Source organism: Lolium rigidum, chromosome 3 (genome assembly GCF_022539505.1).
Source record: "Lolium rigidum isolate FL_2022 chromosome 3, APGP_CSIRO_Lrig_0.1, whole genome shotgun sequence".
Taxonomy (NCBI): Eukaryota; Viridiplantae; Streptophyta; class Magnoliopsida; order Poales; family Poaceae; genus Lolium; species Lolium rigidum.
In genome coordinates, this window is record NC_061510.1 from 240,262,343 (window position 1) to 240,281,520 (window position 19,178).

General features: G+C 45.2%; 2 pseudogenes; both read right to left on the reverse strand.

The window, feature by feature from the left end:
- Positions 1–4,951: 4,951 nt before the first annotated feature.
- On the reverse strand, positions 4,952–13,995 carry LOC124699196 (annotated as a pseudogene).
- A 2,591-nt stretch (positions 13,996–16,586) lies between these two features.
- LOC124699197 lies at positions 16,587–17,825 on the reverse strand (annotated as a pseudogene).
- Positions 17,826–19,178: the final 1,353 nt, after the last annotated feature.

Genomic DNA, 19,178 nt, shown 5'->3' on the forward strand with positions numbered 1-19,178 from the left:
GAGTTTGTATATGTGTTAGAGAAACGCTGGGCCGCTAATCTAAGTCATGCATCATTCATGGTGGAAGTTTACATCATTCCATAGTGAGCAATCCGTGAAGCATTTGCAATAAAAAGCTATACTCATAGTAAAAAAATTGCTAAGATGCTCATTGTCTATTTGTCTTGTCATTTTGGAGTGGAATTGCACTTATTTGAAAGAGTACTTCCATATCATGGGGCAAGAGGTACCCCCGTTGCGTTCTTTATGATACATGTATACTTACAATGACAAGAACTTATTTGGGACCTAAGTTGAGTAGCATGAGGTGTAGGTACTCGCATTCAGGGGGCGTGAGATTTTCAACTTGTGATTTGCAAGCATATAGCTCATTTTTTACTCACATTAACTTTAACCATTCAGGATGCTTATGATAGGGACAATGAGAGCTCAAAGCTAATAAGTACCATACTTTTTTGGAAGATTTATAAAACTTGTTTATCTTGCTTACTCTGCAAAGATTCTCTCTTTTACTTTTATGTTGACTCTTCATCTTCTACTTTATGCACCGATTAAGAGAGCATAGTTGTCATTCTTTGTGCAATGTGCATAGTCCCAAAATTATTATTGATTGATTCATGATTGTGCTATTGCTTGTTCTTAAATTATTTGTATCTAGTCACCCTCTCGAACTATAAAGGTGTCCTAGCATTTGTGTTTTGCTATTTCATAAAGAACATGTTGCGTACCACTTTACTATGTTCACTCTATGTTCATAAACAAACAGTTGCTTTCAATGCATTGTTATGCATGATCCTTTGCTTCAGTTACTCTTCATGTTATAACATAGCTGCTAAGTTCTATTGAATTACATCTATCATGCCTATGTTTAGAGTACTTTGATCCCAGCTCACAATGCTTTACGTGCTTGATTAAGATTGGGTTGGATTCACGTCACCTAAGAAATTATCTTGTTATCACTACCCTACTCGAGGACGAGCATGAGTTAAGCTTGGGGATGCTTGATACGTCGCAAACGTATCTATAATTTTTGATGATCCATGTTTGTTTTACACCAATTCATATATGTTTTTCTTACATTTCGTTGCACTTTTACATGATTTCCGGCACTAACCTATTGACAAGATGCCACAATGACAGTTCCATGTTTTCTGCTATTTTTGGTTTCAGAAAAATTGTACAGCAAATATTCTCGGAATTGGACGAGACAAAAGCTGAAGTCAATATTTCTCCGTAACGAAAACAGAGACCGAAGGGCAGAGAAAAAAGTGACAGGGGCAGCCAGGCCAACCCTAGGCGCGGCCTAGACACTGGCCGCGCCTAGGGGTGGTGTGGCCCCACCAGGGCTCCACCAACCTCGCCCTTCCGCCTATTTATTCACGATCTCGGGAAAACCCCAGAGACCCGAGCCTCCATCCATGAAAAGTTCCATCGCGGCCACCATCGCAGAACCCATCTCGGGGGGGTCTGAAGCTCTTCCCGGCACCCTGCCGGAGAGGGAATCATCGCTGGAGGCATCTACATCGCAATGCCCGCCTCCGAAGTGATGCGTGAGTAGTTAATCTCTGGACTATGGGTCTATAGCAGTAGTTAGATGGTTGTCCTCTCCAATTTGTGCTTCATGTATAGATCTTGTGAGCTGCCCTACATGATCAAGATCATCCTTATGTAATCCTACATGTTGTGTTTGCTGGGATCCGATGAATATTGTGTACTATGTTGAGGTCGATTATATATTCATGTCATATGTTATTTTTGATATTGCATGCTCTCCTTTGCTAGTAGAAGCTCTGGCAAGTAGATACTTGTGACTCCAAGAGGGACTATTTATGCTCGATAGTGGGTTCATTCCTCTAGTTTTCTCGAAGAGTGACAATAACTTCTAAGATTGTAGATGTTATGTTGCTACTAGGGAGAAAACAACAATGTTTTATCCAAGGGTAATTCTATTATTTATATTACACACACTGCTTAATGCAATTATCTGCTGCTTGCAACTTAATACTGGAAGGGGTGCGGACGCTAACCGGAAGGTGGATTTTTAGTCATAGACACAGCTTGGATTACGGTCTATGTATCATGTTGTAATGCCCAAGCAAATCTCATAGTAATCATCTTGTCATGTATGATCGATATTCTGTCAATTGCCCGATTGTAATTTGTTCACCCAACATGCTATTTATCTTAAACGAGAAACACCTCTAGTGAACTCGTGGACCCCGGTCCTTTTTCCTAAACACCGATAAATTCAACCACTCGCAATCATGTTCCGTTTTACTTACCGCAAACATCTTTTTCCACTCGATACGTCTAATCCTTTGTGTTCAAGCAAACCGGTGAGATTAATAACCTCACCGCAAGTTGGGGCAAAGTACTTTGCTTGTGTTGTGTGCGGGTTCCACGTTGTTGCCGACGCCGGTAGTGCGCCCTCGCCACTAGTCAACCAGACAATACCTTCGGAACTCACGCCTTTCTCCTACTGGTCGATTAAACCTTGGTTTCTTACTGAGGGAATACTTGATGTTGTGCTCATCACACCTTCCTCTTAGGGTTTCCCAACCGCTTCCACAACAACTGCCAATAAGATTGTCTGACGCCAACACCGGAGCACCATCACCGCTTCCAGCATTCTTTCTCATACAATAATTCCTTCATATTGGTCTTCCAAGCTTGGTAATTTGTACTATTAAATGATATCATTATGTTTGTATTCACTTCCATCCTTTCACACAAGCAAATGCACTAAGACCAAAAAAAAGTTGCTCTGAAACTTGAGTAAAAGTTGAACCTCAGTTGTCATACCACTTTGTTATGGGCGACGGCACAACGGAGAGGATGATAGACAACCTCACACCCCCACTATGCATGTGTAAAATAGGTAAACTTAGAGGATAGCTTCAACCAATACATATGCAGCAGAAAAATAAACACAAGCACACGCACAATTTACACAGAGATTTATGTGGAAATCCTCCTCAACGTGAGGAGGGAAAAACTACGGATGTGGACCAACCAATACATGCAAGTTTCACTATGAGCAACCTGGGTGCAGAGTCTTCTCTAGAACATATAGAGATTACAACATACCTTACCTTGTTGCCCATCGGCAACAACAACAACAACCACAAGATGCAAGATACAACAAATGCAAGATATCAAAGATTCTGTCCCCTTCGACAATCAGCAAACTGCTCTTAAACCGCAGATCCAACCAGCACCATATTTGGTAGACAAGAAGACATATGACTTCCCAACGTACTAACCAAAAATCAGCTCAATCAGACACCGTTTGCATGCCCAAACTGTTGTATCCAAAAACTGCTCTATGATGAAACTATAGCAGTCCGAACTAACGTAATCACTCCCAAGTTTGATTCTCCACTCGTCCCTAATCTCAGACCAGTTAACAAGATCGAAGTACTCAAAGTAAGGAACAAGCTCACCGAGTTTGGAACCGATCCAAAAACGTTTGAGCCTCCAACACCAGCTTGAAAGCGGACCGATCAGCTTTCGAAATCTGGACAGAAATCAACTGTCTTTGTTCCTCTCTTCTAATTTGTTTGTGGTGTTTTAGTGTGTTCTCTTACCCTTTCGGAGCAGCAGTCATTTTCTGGCCTGCTCTTTTTCCCTCTCTCACACACACCAAGGGTGGCTAGGTTTTATCCTTTCTACCTCTTAAAGAGGCAGCTCAACCGTTGGATGTGAATCTCGGTCAACGGTTGATACTTGTTAGACTTTCTAGACTAGTATTGGGCTGCCAACACACCTCCATGGCCCAACATTATCTAAGGTTGGCTTACTACTTATAGGCTTTCGCCTATTATCCTCTCCGCACTTGGCTACCTAGGTTTCACGCTTGGCTAGAAGGCATAATTAGCCCATCTTTTTTTTGAACCATACAAGAGAACTGCATGTATCATATTAAGTACATATGAAGCCCCAAATGGCAAGAGTATATGACCAAAAGTATAGATTCATCAGACAGAAGAAACAACAACCCAACGACCGAAGCTCTACAGGTAGAACAAACCCAAGACAGAAAAGACTCGCCAACACTAAACCAACGACACTACGGAGCTCTATATTGTACTGGATGTAAGTATGAAATGACCTCCGCTTGCCATTGCCCAAGCATTTTGCGTCAATTTTGATTTGATTGATTAAAAGTTTTATTGGTCTCTATATTCGTTTTTGAACACACGTCCGTTTCTTTCACGCCAAATCGCCCAAGGTGAGATCTAGGCTTACATGGCTCAGTCTAGGAGATGCTAATATGAATTATTTTCATATACATGCAAGTCATAGGAGAAGAAAGAATTTCATTGGTAGCTCGAAGGATGGGCAGCAGGTCGTTTCTTCGCAGAAGGATATTGAGGACACCCTTTACCAACATTACAAGAACTGTCTGCATACCCATGGAGAGACCATTCAAATTGGATATGGATTTTTTCTTCCGAATTTTAATTGGATCTGGATTATATCGGCATGAATCACTATGATCTTGTCAATCTAGAAAATGAGTTCTCCGAGGAAGAAATATGAGAAGCTATTAAGCACTCACCCAAGGAGAAAGCCCCGGGTCCCGATGTTGACTTTATTTCGAAGTGCAACTCTTAGAGATACATCATACTACCTCTGTTCATGTTTAATTGACGCGAGGAATGTACATGCACAACTCGCGTCGATTTAAACCGAACGGAGGGAGTACTTACAATAAAATTTTGAGCCCCATTGGAAGTTTGGAACTTTCCGGGCAAGGACACTCTGTCACACAAGGAGAAAGCCTCGGGTCCTGATGGATATATCATGGCGTTTTATCACAAATTAGCCCATGTTGACTTTATTTCAGTGCAACTCTTATTTTTAATCTAGAGATACATCATCATAGCACAATAAATTTTCGAGCCCCATAGGAGTTTTCCGGGGCAAAAGGACGTCGGACCGGATGATTCTATTTCTTGCACCGAGGAAGGGGAGCGCCGCAGAGGCACTTGTTGTGCTCGGAAGTTGTAGAGATCAAAGGTCGCCATCCTCCCGCCGGTGGGCAGCGCGCCGCGAGCCGGTTGTAGCCGACGTTGAAGAACTGCAGGTTGGTCGGGCTCGCCACTCGCGCCGGACGCCGCCACTGATGGCATTGTCGCTGACGTCGACGAAGTCGAGCTGCTCCGGGAACACCACGGCCGACAGGTCAAATTCGAAGGCGTTGCGAGAGAGGTCGACGTACTGCCACTACTACACGGTAGGGATTTAGGGGCACTTTGCCCTGGGGCACTTTTCAAAGTGCCCCTAAATACCCCTTTTAGAGGCACTTTTGCCAAAATGCCTCTAATGCCCTACCTATTGGGGCAGTTTTGAGAAGTGCCCCAATAGGTGATACCTATTGGGGCAGTTTTGAGAAGTGCCCCAATAGGTGTACACCTATTGGGGCAGTTTTGAGAAGTGCCCCAATAGGTATACACCTATTGGGGCAGTTTTGAAAAGTGCCCCAATTGGTGTACACCTATTGGGGCAGTTTTGAGAAGTGCCCCAATTGGTATACACCTATTGGGGCAGTTTTAAAAAGTGCCCCAATTGCTATATACCTATTGGGGCAGTTTTGAGAAGTGCCCCAATTGGTATACACCTATTGGGGCAGTTTTAAAAAGTGCCCCAATTGCTATATACCTATTGGGGCAGTTTCACAAATGTCCCAAATTCCCCGCCGGTGAGGTGGTGGTGTGCCACGGCTTCCAGCCTTCCAGGTCATCCGAAAGCACAGCCGCGCGAGCGATCAGCCCAAGCAGGCACACACGGCCTCCACCGCCAAATTCAAGTGCTTAGTTACAAATTCGAACAAAGTTAAAAACAACAAATTATGTGTATACAACAGACATAAACATCTGGTAATAGAAACAGATAACTGAAACACTTAAATTCCTACAAACCATCACATAGAACTTGAAAGCTAAACTAGGTGATAATCCAAACTACTTGATAATTTGAAGCTAGTTGATAATCTGAACTAGCTCATTGCCCCCACTAGTTGATGATCTCAACAAAGTTGAGACTTATATACTCCTGCATTGGATATATCTTGATCAAAACAGTTGATTCAACTCCAATGTGAGCAGCAGCAGCAAAGTCTGTCCAACCATTTGAAAAGGATACATGTCCAAGGTCCCATTCAATTTTGTAGGTGCAGTCAATAAAGTCTTCTTCTTCTCCTTCTAGGGGTTGTCCATTCCTTGAAAGATGTGCTTTTCCAAAAACTGGGTACCTGTAGCCATCCACAGCCTCACTAGGCATGTACTGACATAAGAGCAAATAATAATTTGTCAGCATCTAATTATTGCATTCAAATGCATGACAAACATGATAATAATTAGCTAGTAGCACAAACCAAACCAGATATTTATGTTAGTGGCAATGTAAAATTTAGCCTAGAAAAACTGATGGAGCTGCCAACTAATATTGGCACTCTAAATATGAAGCAGTTTTCTGAGCATTACTAATTGTATTATCCCGTTCATATTACATCTAATACAATAGAAGTATCTATCAGCGACGCAGCCAATGTGCAATCCCACTACCAGATATTTATGTTAGTGGCAATGTAAAATTTAGCCTAGAAAAACTGATGGAGCTGCCAACTAATATTGGCACTCTAAATATGAAGCAGTTTTCTGAGCATTACTAATTGTATTATCCCGTTCATATTACCTCTACTATATAATTAAATAAGTACTGTATTATGCCTTGACAAGAAGCACATTTGTCTTTTTTTTCTTTCTCAAAAGTAACAACCAGTTTCAGGAAACGTGTCATTTCCGTTAAAGAAAAAAACCAGACAAACTTACCAAGGCTTCAAATTCCGATCTGTCCTCATCCATCTTGTGCACCCAAAAATTCTTCGATGTTTCAGTTCATAGAATTCATGTTCGGTGACATAAACATCTTTGTAGATTCCAAAAAGTATGGCAGCCATCTCCTCCTCGATAATCGAATTGATGTCCGTGAATACGGTTCGTACAGGATGCTCCTTATGGAACTAGGCATATCTCCAACCACTGCAGTAACAGGTGTCATACAATTTCAGTAACATATAGGAATGGCTACAGGTTCAGCAATACTAAATTTAAACCATGAAGTTGAGCAAGAATATACCAGTTTCTTCAACTACAGCTTTCTCAATATTGTTCTTGTAAACAGTAACATTGAATAAGTTGGACAGTCTATCAAGAGAATCTTCATTGTATTCGAAATGCACAACATCTCCCAGTTCTATATCATAAGCCCTAATTAAAGATTTCCAGTAAGGACCACAAATGTATGTCCTCAACCTATCTTTTCTCAGGAACAAATCATATTTGCGGAAATTGGGTGTCCCGGCAACTAGCCAATTCTTCGTGAACTTGTTCAACCTCTCTCCGAAGGAGCAAGGTACATTCCGTATGTAAACAAAAAGTGTTAATTTATAAATAATATGATTGGCTACTCGTATCACAATGAATGGAAACCACATTATCCAGTTTCAACATGTCTTACCACACCATGTAGGAATCCGAGAACGACGATAACATTGAAACTTGTTTTTTCCTCTCTGCACGGCCACAATTTTCAGAAGGTTGCTCACAGCCAACACAAGTCATTTCGGCCATCACCTACAAACAAATATAATTGGAGAGATTTAGGAGATGATGTAAAAAAATTACAATTTATGCATGCACATGTCCGTTTACAGTATGTATTCCTAATCAAATCGGTTTGTATAATGTAGAGCTACGGTTGCACGGTACATAATGGAGAGCTATGGTTCTGCTTCCGCGATCAACGGGTGGTGTTCTGGGCCAACTTCATCCGTTCGGGACTAGCTTCCTCCACGCCGTCGGCTCCATCTCCGACAGCCACGAGATGCATCCGACAGCCACGAGGTGGTCCATGCAATCTAACTTTCTGCTGTGTCGTTCACATGTTTGTATGTGTTGGCAATTAATTGAATCTAACTAGGGAGAAAATAACTTACGAATGAACCTGACAAAACTAACATTACTCCTTAAATCCTTCAAACTTAAAAGCCTGAACTACTAGAACAAAAAAAGTTGTAATAAATCTGACAGTACGAGAACTTGTTCAACTTCTCTCTGAATGAACAAGGTACATTCTGTAGGTAAAACATACGTTCATGCGGTGTGTGCCATGCATGGTGACCGGACGAAAAGGGAGCGGACAAAACAGAAAAAGGAATACAGCGGTGTCTGTCATAGCTAGAGGGTAATCCTTGCCTTGTTCTCTTCCATCACATAGCTAGATGTAAACAAACATTTATCCAGGTAAATAATTTATGCATGGACACAGGGTGAGAGATACAGGAAGTAAACAACTAACCGTCAAACAGCAGATTGATTTGTAGAGGATGAACTGCTAGACCTTTTGGTTCTGCACGAACAATTAATTGAAGCAGCCAAGGAACCAGTAATTTAGAACAAGGAGAGGATGAACAATTAATAGTTTAATCGAAATCTTAATCTGCAGAAAACATAAAACTCACCGCCAAACAGCGAGTTCGATTTGGAGAGGATGAACTGCTAGACCTTTCAGGTTCTGCACATGTTGGATCGAACAATTAATAGGAGCAACCAAGGAACCAGTAATTGAGAACAAGGAGAGGATGAACAATTAATAGAAATCAAATTAGAAAAAAGAGATATCGAAGAACAGAAGAACTTTGATTGTTCGAAGAACAGAAGAGACATACAGTTTAGAAAGAACTGTGTATGCCTGTGATTGAAAGAGAAGGGTGGGAATATAGGGGTGGTCGAACAAGCAGTTATTCCACCCACGATTGATCCCACTTCCCCTGTTCCCACGTTGCTTTTAAGGCCCATGGAAGTAAAACACTTAACTTCCAGCCTAGTGGGCTTGTTCTGTTTTTCCCCAAGGCCCAGGGAAGTAAAACAATTAACTTCTGGCCTAGTGGGCTTGTTCTGTTTTTTCCCCAAGGCCCAGGGAAGTATATATTACTTTGCAAAAAAATGAACAATTAAAATCAGTGAAAATTGAGCTGGCAGTTTGAAAAAATGCGGGACCCAATATCGCTGAATACCGAGAAGAAAGAAACGAGAGAGACCCTCCTCCTTTATCCGGGCTTGGGACCGGCTACCAAGAATATGGTAGGCGGAGTTACCCCCCAAAACCCTAATCAAACAAAATTCAGAAATATAGTCCGCATAATAGATACTTGCGACATATATAGTCAAACAAGCGGCCGGGGTAGCAAAATGACATAAACACACAATGGACACACACAAATTGTAGACTAAAACAATTATATCATATGATAAAGATTATATCATATGATATCAACTGAAACTTCAATACCACCACGGCCGCCCTGGTTGAAAAGAAGGAGAACAACACTCCCGGATTCAAAGTTATACTCCTTAGCAAACTCCGACCAGCGAGAATCGAACTTCAGCCTTCCAGTAGTGTAGTATGCACCCTTAGGGCGGTAGCCATAGTCATCAACAAAAAAACATGCCTCGCCGCTTTCAGAGATATTCAAGGACCTAACAACTTCCTTCGGTATACGCTGAATAATAAAAATTAAATTATATATGGAAAGGATATAAAGGATAACAAAGATTACATAAAGAAAAGGAGATTTATACCAGTCCATTGCCCTTCAAATCAGTATTCGTCAAGGTGTGCACAAAAACAACACCAAGACCAAGACCACGCTCACGGAGAAGATGTTCCTTCTTCAATGTTTGAGCATTAGTAAGCATAACACCTTTAGTGTGGACAAGCTGCAGTTGGAATTTCGCATACAAATTTAAAATTAATAAAAGAATCAAAAAAGAGGAGATATAACATCGGTTATATTACAAAAATGGGCAACACATGGTAAAGGAGAAAACAGAATTACCATTGACACGATGCTTTTCAGTGCCATCAGGACCTTCTGCAATAATCCCAAACAATTCAGGAGCATTATCAAACCCTAACATGATACAGTCGCCAACTTTCAGGTCGTAGTCATGAAGAAATTTTTGGTATCCACTTCCAAAAACACGTGTCTTCGAACTGCCTTTCTTAACATGAAACTTGTACTTCACTTCATCCGATGTAGCGACAAAAAAGATATTACCAACAAGGTTGTTGAACTGCCTCCTCACAAAACAAGGCACGATCTGAAAAAACAGTAGAACAAACATGCAGAAAATAAGGATATAGTCTATAATCTGTCAACAAAAAAGATACAGACTAAAAAAAGGATATATACCATGAACTCATCAAATCTGCTTCCAAGATAACAACGAAATGAACTGAGAGTCTCCCGCCTCTTTTCACAATGGTTGCCCATCGAACCACAAACAACACAGTTCATCCTGCGTATATTTAGCAATTACCAAAGCTAGAAAAAAATACAGGTAGTTAGGGCATATTCAAAGAAATCTATCCATAGATCTGAACAAACAATATTATTCAGAACAAGTAAAAGAAGGAAAAATGCTAAGTCGGGAGATTACATCGAAGGATCACAGGGCAATGTAGAAAGCCAATCAACAACAGCTGCAACACCAACAGGAACAATAAGTAAGAGACCGAAGAAGAGGAAGCTAGACGAACTTATTGATGATAAGCTAGAAGAGCTTAGTGATGATGTGGTCATTACTTCAGTTAATGTAGTGCAGAAGCCAAAATGCTCTTACAGGAATCTGCTAACGGACAACACAATCTTAGTCAAGGTAAAAGAGGAGAAGCTCGGAAGAGAACATTGCCGACAAGGAAGGTGATTGGCATAGTACAAAACGATGCACCGATGATCATAATGATTGGCTTAGAGCAAGGAATCCACTTAAGGTTAGTATGTTAGCAATTTTACCACACAATGATTTGCTGTTCTCTGTACAATTGGTTGCTTGAATTAGTATGTTAGCTAATATGGCAAATGATATTGCTAATTAATATTCCGGCATAATGTAGGCAAATAAAATGAAAACTGGCATTGAAGTGGGGTTGACATCGCCAAACAGACTTACAAATAGTGGCACTGGGAACAGTTCGGGAAGTTGAAAATGAGGAGTTTGTCAAAGTTTTGGTGAATGTGGTCTTCAAGAAAACAACTCGTCCCGCCAATACCAAAAGGCGGAATGGTTCAAATGGGAGACAACTGAAGCACATTGCATCACCTGGCCAAGAAAAAATGTAGGTCACCTTTGAATCTTTCTTGTTCACCTTGTTGTAATGCTTTTATTTGTAGAAAAATGTGCTAGACAGATGGAAAATAAATGTCAAACATATAAAAGAAACAGAGAGTATTAGCAAGGTAAAATATGCAATTTAACTAAACTATGCGAGTAGAAAGCTGTTAGGATGGAGTGTCAAAGCATGTGCACCACAGAGATGTGCTTCGTTAAAGTATACATACAACTGTTTCACATTTTACAGGATGTGCTTGCTTAAAATATGAGACTTATATTTGTTTCTTGATTGTTTCTTGTTCAACTTGATTTAATACAATTACTTGTATATGGTAGTGCAATTATATATTCAGCAAGATTTTAGTTTTCTACCTCGCATAACAGCTTTTGTACTTTTGCAAGATATATGTTTTGTTGCTCGACTTATAGAGCATGCAGCAACACGACCTAGTTGCTTTAGTTTGCCGGTCAACCTGGCAGAGATCTCATTTTGCCAGTACTTGATGATTTATTCCTCCGTTACTGAAATTATTCTTGCCAGTACTTGATCATATGTTACTGAAGAACCATATGTTAAGCTGGATCTTGGATCTTGGAATAGGCTATTGCAAAATCCGGGTGTTTGATCTCCTCCATGATACATGTGTTAGCTAGGGCGCATCTAGTGGTGGCTGGTGTGGCTCGGCCAGGATCTCGTGTGAGTATGTTTTGGTCGCCGAAACGCGGTGCTGCTTCGGATCCATCGGTGGCGTGGTTTGGCCGTGTTTGCCAATACTTGAAGATTTATTCCTCCGTTACTGAAATTATTCTTGCCGCACTTGATGATTTATTCCTCCGTTAGTGTAATTAGTTGTTACATCTTAATTGCTCAATATTATTTATTCCAACATCTCGTTGTTTGACACATTCAAGATTGGTTCCTTGTAGGTAATCGATCCGGCAATCGATAGAACATCGGCCGAGATTGCGTGTACATTTGAGAAGAAGTTGAAAGCAATTGCATCTACGCTAAGAAGAGGAAGGGTGCAAGTCGGAAAGACACCGCTTAGATATTGTCATCGGATTATCGCATAGTTACTTGCATAGTTACTCGGATTAGTAGATTACCGCATAGTTACTCGCATAGTTACTCGTCGGTGTTACAAATGCCTCCAAAACAACATTGACTTATACCTGTCTCGTGCCTCGTTAGTACTCGTAATATGACTTATACACGTCTCGTGGTCGTTAGTACCGTAATATGACTTATACCTGTCCGTGCTCGTTAGTACCGTAATTTGACCAAATCTCAGTGCTCGTTAGTACTCGTAATGTTAATAGTACTGTAATATGACCACTGTCATGCTTGTAGTTTTAGGGGCATTTTGTTTACTAGCTTGTAAAGACATTTAGAGGCACTTTTCAAACTGCCTCTAAAAACATTTAGAGGCACTTTTCAAACTGCCTCTAAAGACATTTAGAGGCACTTTTTCAAACTGCCCCTAAAGACATTTAGAGGCACTTTTTCAAACTGCCCCTAAAGACATTTAGAGGCACTTTTTCAAACTGCCCCTAAAGACATTTAGAGGCACTTTTTCAAACTGCCCCTAAAGACATTTAGAGGCACTTTTTCAAACTGCCCCTAAAGACATTTAGAGGCACTTTTTCAAACTGCCTCTAAATGCATTTAGAGGCACATCTCAAACTGCCCCTAAAGACATTTAGAGGCACATCTCAAACTGCCCCTAAAGACATTTAGAGGCACTTTTCAAACTGCCCCTAAAGACATTTAGAGGCACTTTTCAAACTGCCCCTAAAAATCTTTAGAGGCACTTTCTAAACTGCCCCTAAAAACCTTTAGAGGCACTTTTCAAACTGCCCCTAAATGTATTTGGGGCATTTCATTCAAAGTGCTCCAAATACATTTAGGGACACAAGCATCCAGAGCACTTTTCATAGTCGCTCCTAAAAATGTAAAGGACTTTGGCTACCTATTGGGGCACTTTGAAGTGCCCCTAAATATGGACCGTACAGTAGTGTGCAGTTCTTTCCCCCGGCCGAAGAGGCCCGATGCGTCGCCGGCCAGGGCGTTGCGCGACAGGTCGAGGTGCGCGAAGTTCACGGCGGCGAACTCGGCCGGGATGGGGCCCGTGAGGTTGTTGTGCGACAGCCAGAGGTAGACCTGGTCCGCCGACTTGCTGAGGAGCATCGGGACGGCGCCGGCGAGGCGGTTGCGGCTGAGGTTGATGCCGGACAGGTTTGGGATGGTCCGCAGCGACGCCGGGATGGCGCCGGTGAGCGAGTTGAAGGAGAGGTCCAGGAAGGTGAGCTTCTTGAGCGCGCCCAGGAAGGACGGCACGGGGCCCGACACGGCGGTCCAGGAGATGGTGAGGCTGGAGAGGTTGGAGAGCTTGGCGATGGCCGGCGGTATGGGGCCCGACAGCGCCGGGAGGTGGTGCAGCACGAGGTTCTGGAGGTGGGGGAGGCCGGCCAGGGCGCTGGGGATGGTGCCCGTGAGGTTGGCGTCCTGGAAGACGGCGAGGCCGACGACGCGGCCGGTGAAGAGGTCGCAGGTCACGTCGTACCAGTCGCAGCAGGGGTTGTCGGGCGTCCACGACGCGAAGTGGTAAGGCTCCCCGAGGGCGGCCTTGATGGCTAGCAGCGCCGACTTGTCCCCCGGGTGGCAGTCCTTGTGTGTAGGGTCGGGAGAGGGCTCGGAGTTGGCCGCGCCGGCGAGGAGCCAGCAGAGGAGGACGACGAGCAGAGCTGGCGAGTGAGACGCGCACATTCTCATGCTGTGGGCTGTGGTTTTGATGTCAGTCAACACCGGTGTGCTGCGATTCTGTGTCGTGCACCCCATGTATATATGTGGTGGTAATTTAATGCACTTGAACCTACTAAGCGTTGAAGCTATTGGAATGGTATCTAACTAGTCAGAGAAGAGGTGAAGACCAACCATGGATCCAGACGAGCTGAGGAGGATAAGATGCATGATACAGCTATATGCTAATATCTGTTGGGGGAATTGGCACCGACTAGACGACTGGTCCTGTATTTGCTGACCAGGACATATGGATTCATCGAAACGCCAGATCCACCCGACATGCCGTTATTAGCGACCGGTGCCCCCATGCATGCATGTACGTACATGTGTGACAGGGAAAGTCTCCAGGAGGATGCTTGCTAAAATTGTGCATTCGGTGGAACCTTGTTGGTTCAACGATTCTAGTCAGTGGGTCACTCAGACATGCTAGCTCCTTCTCCAATTTTCCATCACAAATTTACTTGGAAGAAAGTATGATTAATGAGTATATCTAAAAATTCATGAATTGTCTATTAAGCCCCCCTCTTTTTAACCAACTTACTCACAGCGAGGGGACTCATTTTGGAACCTGAGAAGTTGAGCTCCAATGAGTTCGTCATATTGTCTGATATTTTTGATGCCCACCCTAGCTTCAATACAGAAATTTGATCCCTCGCATTTTGTAGTATCATGTTGGCAGTGGCGGAGCCAGGAATTGAACTGAGGGGGTCGAAAGTCGAAACCAAGCTCTAATTTTTTTTTTTTGACAGAAAAGAGCAAATGTATTCAATAAAAGAGGTCCAAACAGATTCAATTTGCATATTTCATCAAGTACAACAACAAAATGACTATAAAAACATGAACACCAAAATAGAGCTACATTTTGATAAGATAGTATCATACCATTAAGTTGCCTCCTCGTCGGCGTCCATCGAAGGCAGCCGGGGACGAGCCGAGCTGGGGGCAGCCGGGCAGGGCCGACCGGCCGAGCAGAGGCCAGGCGATTTGAGTCGGAGATGGGGACGAGCTGAGGCACTGAGCAGGGGGAGGCGACTAGAGACGAAGGCGGCGGCGGGAAAGGCGGCGGCGGGCCGGCGAGGAAAGGCGGAGGCAGGCCGGCGGGGAAAGGTGGCGGGCTGCCAGAACGGTGATGACAGCACCGACCTCCTCGACCTGGTCAGGGACGCAGAGGCCCTGGCTGAAGCGGAGAAGGAAGCAGAGGAGGAGCGGGCGGCCCATGCGGCGGTCGACGCCGAGATGGAACAGCGCAGGGTGGCGGCCGCCGCAGCCGCAGAGGACTCCGACTCCGACATATCATGGTCTTCCAATGACCCTGATGCGCCTACCCCGGAGGAGAAGGCGGCGGAGCAGAGGGCTATAGTCGAGTCCTTCGAGACGCTCAAGGATGAAGCCGCCAATGCGAGGCTGTGGCAATGCCTGCTAGAGGACGCGGTAGCGCACCGAGCCCTAGCGGCCGCACGGGAGGCGGCGGAGAAGAAGACGAGGGAGCGATGCAACGACGGGACCGGCCCGTCAGGCAGCAAGTAGTCTAGGCTTCTAGAACTACTTTGTATAGTTTGAATGTACTAGGTTTCTATGCTTTCTATATATGTTGCAAATGTTAAAAAAATGGGTCGTCGCGATGAAAGCACACCTAGACGCAAGCGAACGTGCGAACAAAATATGTTCGCGGGGCGACGCAAACGGACGCTCGCGACCACTTTTAGACGTCCGAAATGAATCGCCCCGCTAGAGATGCCCTTAGAATCAATTATTTTTCCCCAATTTCTGAGCCGGGTCGACCGACCCTCCTCGACCCGGTGGTGGCTCCGCCCATGCATGTTGGTGAAAACTGTAAGATTTCTATATTATAGAACTCCTTTTCATGATAAATCTAATAATGAATTTGTCAGATTGTATGAAAATGGTATATGTAAGAGTGTAGCGTGCTAACATTATAGTGAAATTTCTTTCCAGCTGGTTATTTGTTTGTACTAGTAGGCTTTGGCGCGGCGGCACGCCGCGCCCGTGGCTTCAACTCTTTTGTGTTTCTTTCAAAATGCATTGAACATCCGTATTTGGCCATTTTCTCTAAATGGCGCAAATATTCGTAAACATATTAAATTTTCGAAGTTTTTTTGAGTGGGAAGTTGCTCGAAAAATTACCATGAGAGGGGAAAAACCGCCTCGCCCGTGGCGCCATTTTTTCCTTTTATTTGAAAATGCACTAAATATCCGCATTTAGCCGTTTGCTCTAAACGGCGCGAATGTTCCAAAAATATCTTAAATTGTCAAACTTTTTTTCTCGAAGTTGCGTCGAAAAATTACTGGAAGAGAGGGGAAAATGGGTACCGGTACCGATCATCCGTCGCATTTCTTTTAAAATACACTGAACATCCGGGCCATTTGCTCAAGTATTCGGTAAACATATTAAATTGTCGAAGTTTTTTTTGTGTGGGAAGTTGGGTCGGAAAATTACCGCGAGATGGGTAAAAACCGCTGCGCCCGTGGCGGTATTTTTTTTTGAAAATGTACTAAATATCCGCATTTGGCCGTTTGCTCTAAAGGGTGCGAATGTTCCAAAAGTATCTTAAATTGTCAAACTTTTTTCCAAACTTGCGTCAAAAAATTACTGCGAGGGGAAAAATGGTACTGGCACCGTTCACCCTACCGTTCATGGATGACCGGTAATGTACACCGAGCACTGTTCATTCACCGGCACTGTTCATGGTCACTGTTCATCGTGGGGCACTGTTCAACAACTGTTCCTGTAGCAGCTTGCTAACGTGTCGCGTTTTGATTGGCAATAAATATCACATGAACAGTGCCGCATGAAGTTGAGCTGCTCCTAGCGCTAGAAATCAGCCAGCCTTTATATAGGTTGGTAGCGCGCCGGTGGGCAGCGCGCCGCAGAGACGGTTGTAGCTGACGTTGAAGAACTGCAGGTTGGTCAGGTTCGCCACCTGCGCCGGGACGCTGCCACTGATGGCATTATGGCTGACGTCGACGAAGTAGAGCTGCTCCGGGAACACCACGGCCGACAGGTCAAATTCGAAGGCGTTGCGAGACAGGTCGACGTACTGCAGTTCCTTCCCCGGGCCGAAGAGGCCCAACGCGTCGCCGGCCAGGGCATTGCGCGACAGGTCGAGGTGCGCGAAGTTCACGGCGGCGAACTCGGCCGGGATGGGCCCCGTGAGGTTGTTGTGCGAGAGCCAGAGGTAGACCTAGTCCGCCGACTTGCTGAGGAGCATCGGCACGGCGCCGGCGAGGCGGTTCCGGCTGAGGTTGATGCCGGACAGGCCGGGGATGGTCCCCAGCGACGCCGGGATGGCGCCGGTGAGCGAGTTGAAGGAGAGGTCGAGGAAGGTGAGCTTCTTGAGCGCGCCTAGGAAGGACGGCACGGGGTCCGACACGGCGGTCCAGGAGATGGTGAGGCTGGAGAGGTTGGAGATCGAGCTTGGCGATGGCCGGCAGTATGGGGCCCGACAGCGCCGGGAGGTGGTGCAGCACGAGGTTCTGGAGGTGGGGGAGGCCGGCGAGGGCGCTGGGAATGGTGCCCGTGAGGTTGGCGTCCTGGAAGACGGCGAGGCTGATGACGCGGCCGGTGAAGAGGTCACAGGTCACGTCGTACCAGTCGCAGCAGGGGTTGTTGGGCGTCCACGACGCGAAGTGGTAGGGTTCCCCGAGGGCGGCCTTGATGGCGAGCAGCGCCGACTTGTCCCCCGGGTGGCAGTCCTTGTGCGTAGGGTCGGGAGAGGGCTCGGCGTTGGCCGCGCCGGCGAGCAGCGAGCAGAACAAGACGACGAGCAGAGCTGGCGAGTGAGACGCGCACATTCTCATGCTGTGGTCTGTGGTTTTGATGTCAGTCAACTCCGGTGTGCTGCGTCCCCCGACTCGATCCCCATGTATATATGCAATGATAAATTAATGCATTTGGGTCTACTAAGCGTTGAAGCTATTGGAATGGTATCTAACTAGTCAGAGAAGAGGTGAAGACCAACCATGGATCCAACGAGCTGAGGAGGATAAGATGCATGATATAGCTACATGCCGATATCTGTTTGGCGAATTGGCAGTTTGGCACCGACTGGACGACTGGTTATGTATTTGCTGACCAGGACATATGGATTCATCGAAACGGCAGATCCACCCGACATGCCGTTATTAGCGACCGGGACGTCGTCATCAACAAGAAAACAACTCTGCCCCCGTGCATGCATGTACGTACATGTGTGACAGGGAAGTCTCCAGCAGGATGCTTACTAAAACTGTGAATTATGCAGTGGTAGAACCTTGTTGGTTCAACGATTCTAGTCAGTGGGTCACTCAGACATACTAGCTCCTTGTCCAATTTTCCATACGAATGTTTTTCACTATTTTACTTGGAAGAAAGTATGCTGAATGTATATCTGAAAAATCATGAATTGTCTATTAAGCACCCCTCTTTTTAACCAACTTACTCACAGCGAGGGGACTCGTTTTGGAACCTGAGAAGTTGAGTGTATTTTGCCTCAATTGTGGTGCTTTTAAGCTACTGCTGGCTCTACTATTTCTGAATGGAGGTTATAAATTTCTGAAATTGAATTCGCCCTATCTATACCTAATAATAAAGGAGCTAATGTTTCCGTGGTTTCGTCCGTACTGTTTCTGCCAAAAAGTTTCGTCAACGCTTTTTTGGACCGTTTTGCCCTCCCACCAAATCGCATATTACGCACCAATACCACCGTACCGGTTCAATTTAGGAAAAAGCTAATGATCCCCCGGAGGATCCCGTGTTTCTTTCCTCCGCCTCGTACACGCGCCGCGTGTCCTCCTCAATGGTGACAGCGCTGGGACCCACCACAACCTTATCCCCTCACAACCGCTCTTCTTCCTCCGGTCGTTTCCTCGTTATCCTTACGGGCCGGGCATACACGGCCATGACCGCGCCCCACGCAAGGCCGCCGAGCAGCGAGCGGCCCCACGAAGCGCCGCCCGCGCGCCGCGCGCGCACGCCGGCCACCACCCCCCCCCCACGAAGCGCCGCCGCTCGTCCCACCACGGCTCCAAACACCTAGGTGCTCGCCCCTACGGGAGAGCCGGGGAGGTCGCCGGCCGGCGTGGACTCACTCCTTTCCGCCTCCATCCCGAGCGCCGCCATATGGTCCCGGCCGGCGCCGCTACATGCCCCGAGCCGCGCCGCTACAAGCGCGCCGCGGCGCCGCGCTAGCGGC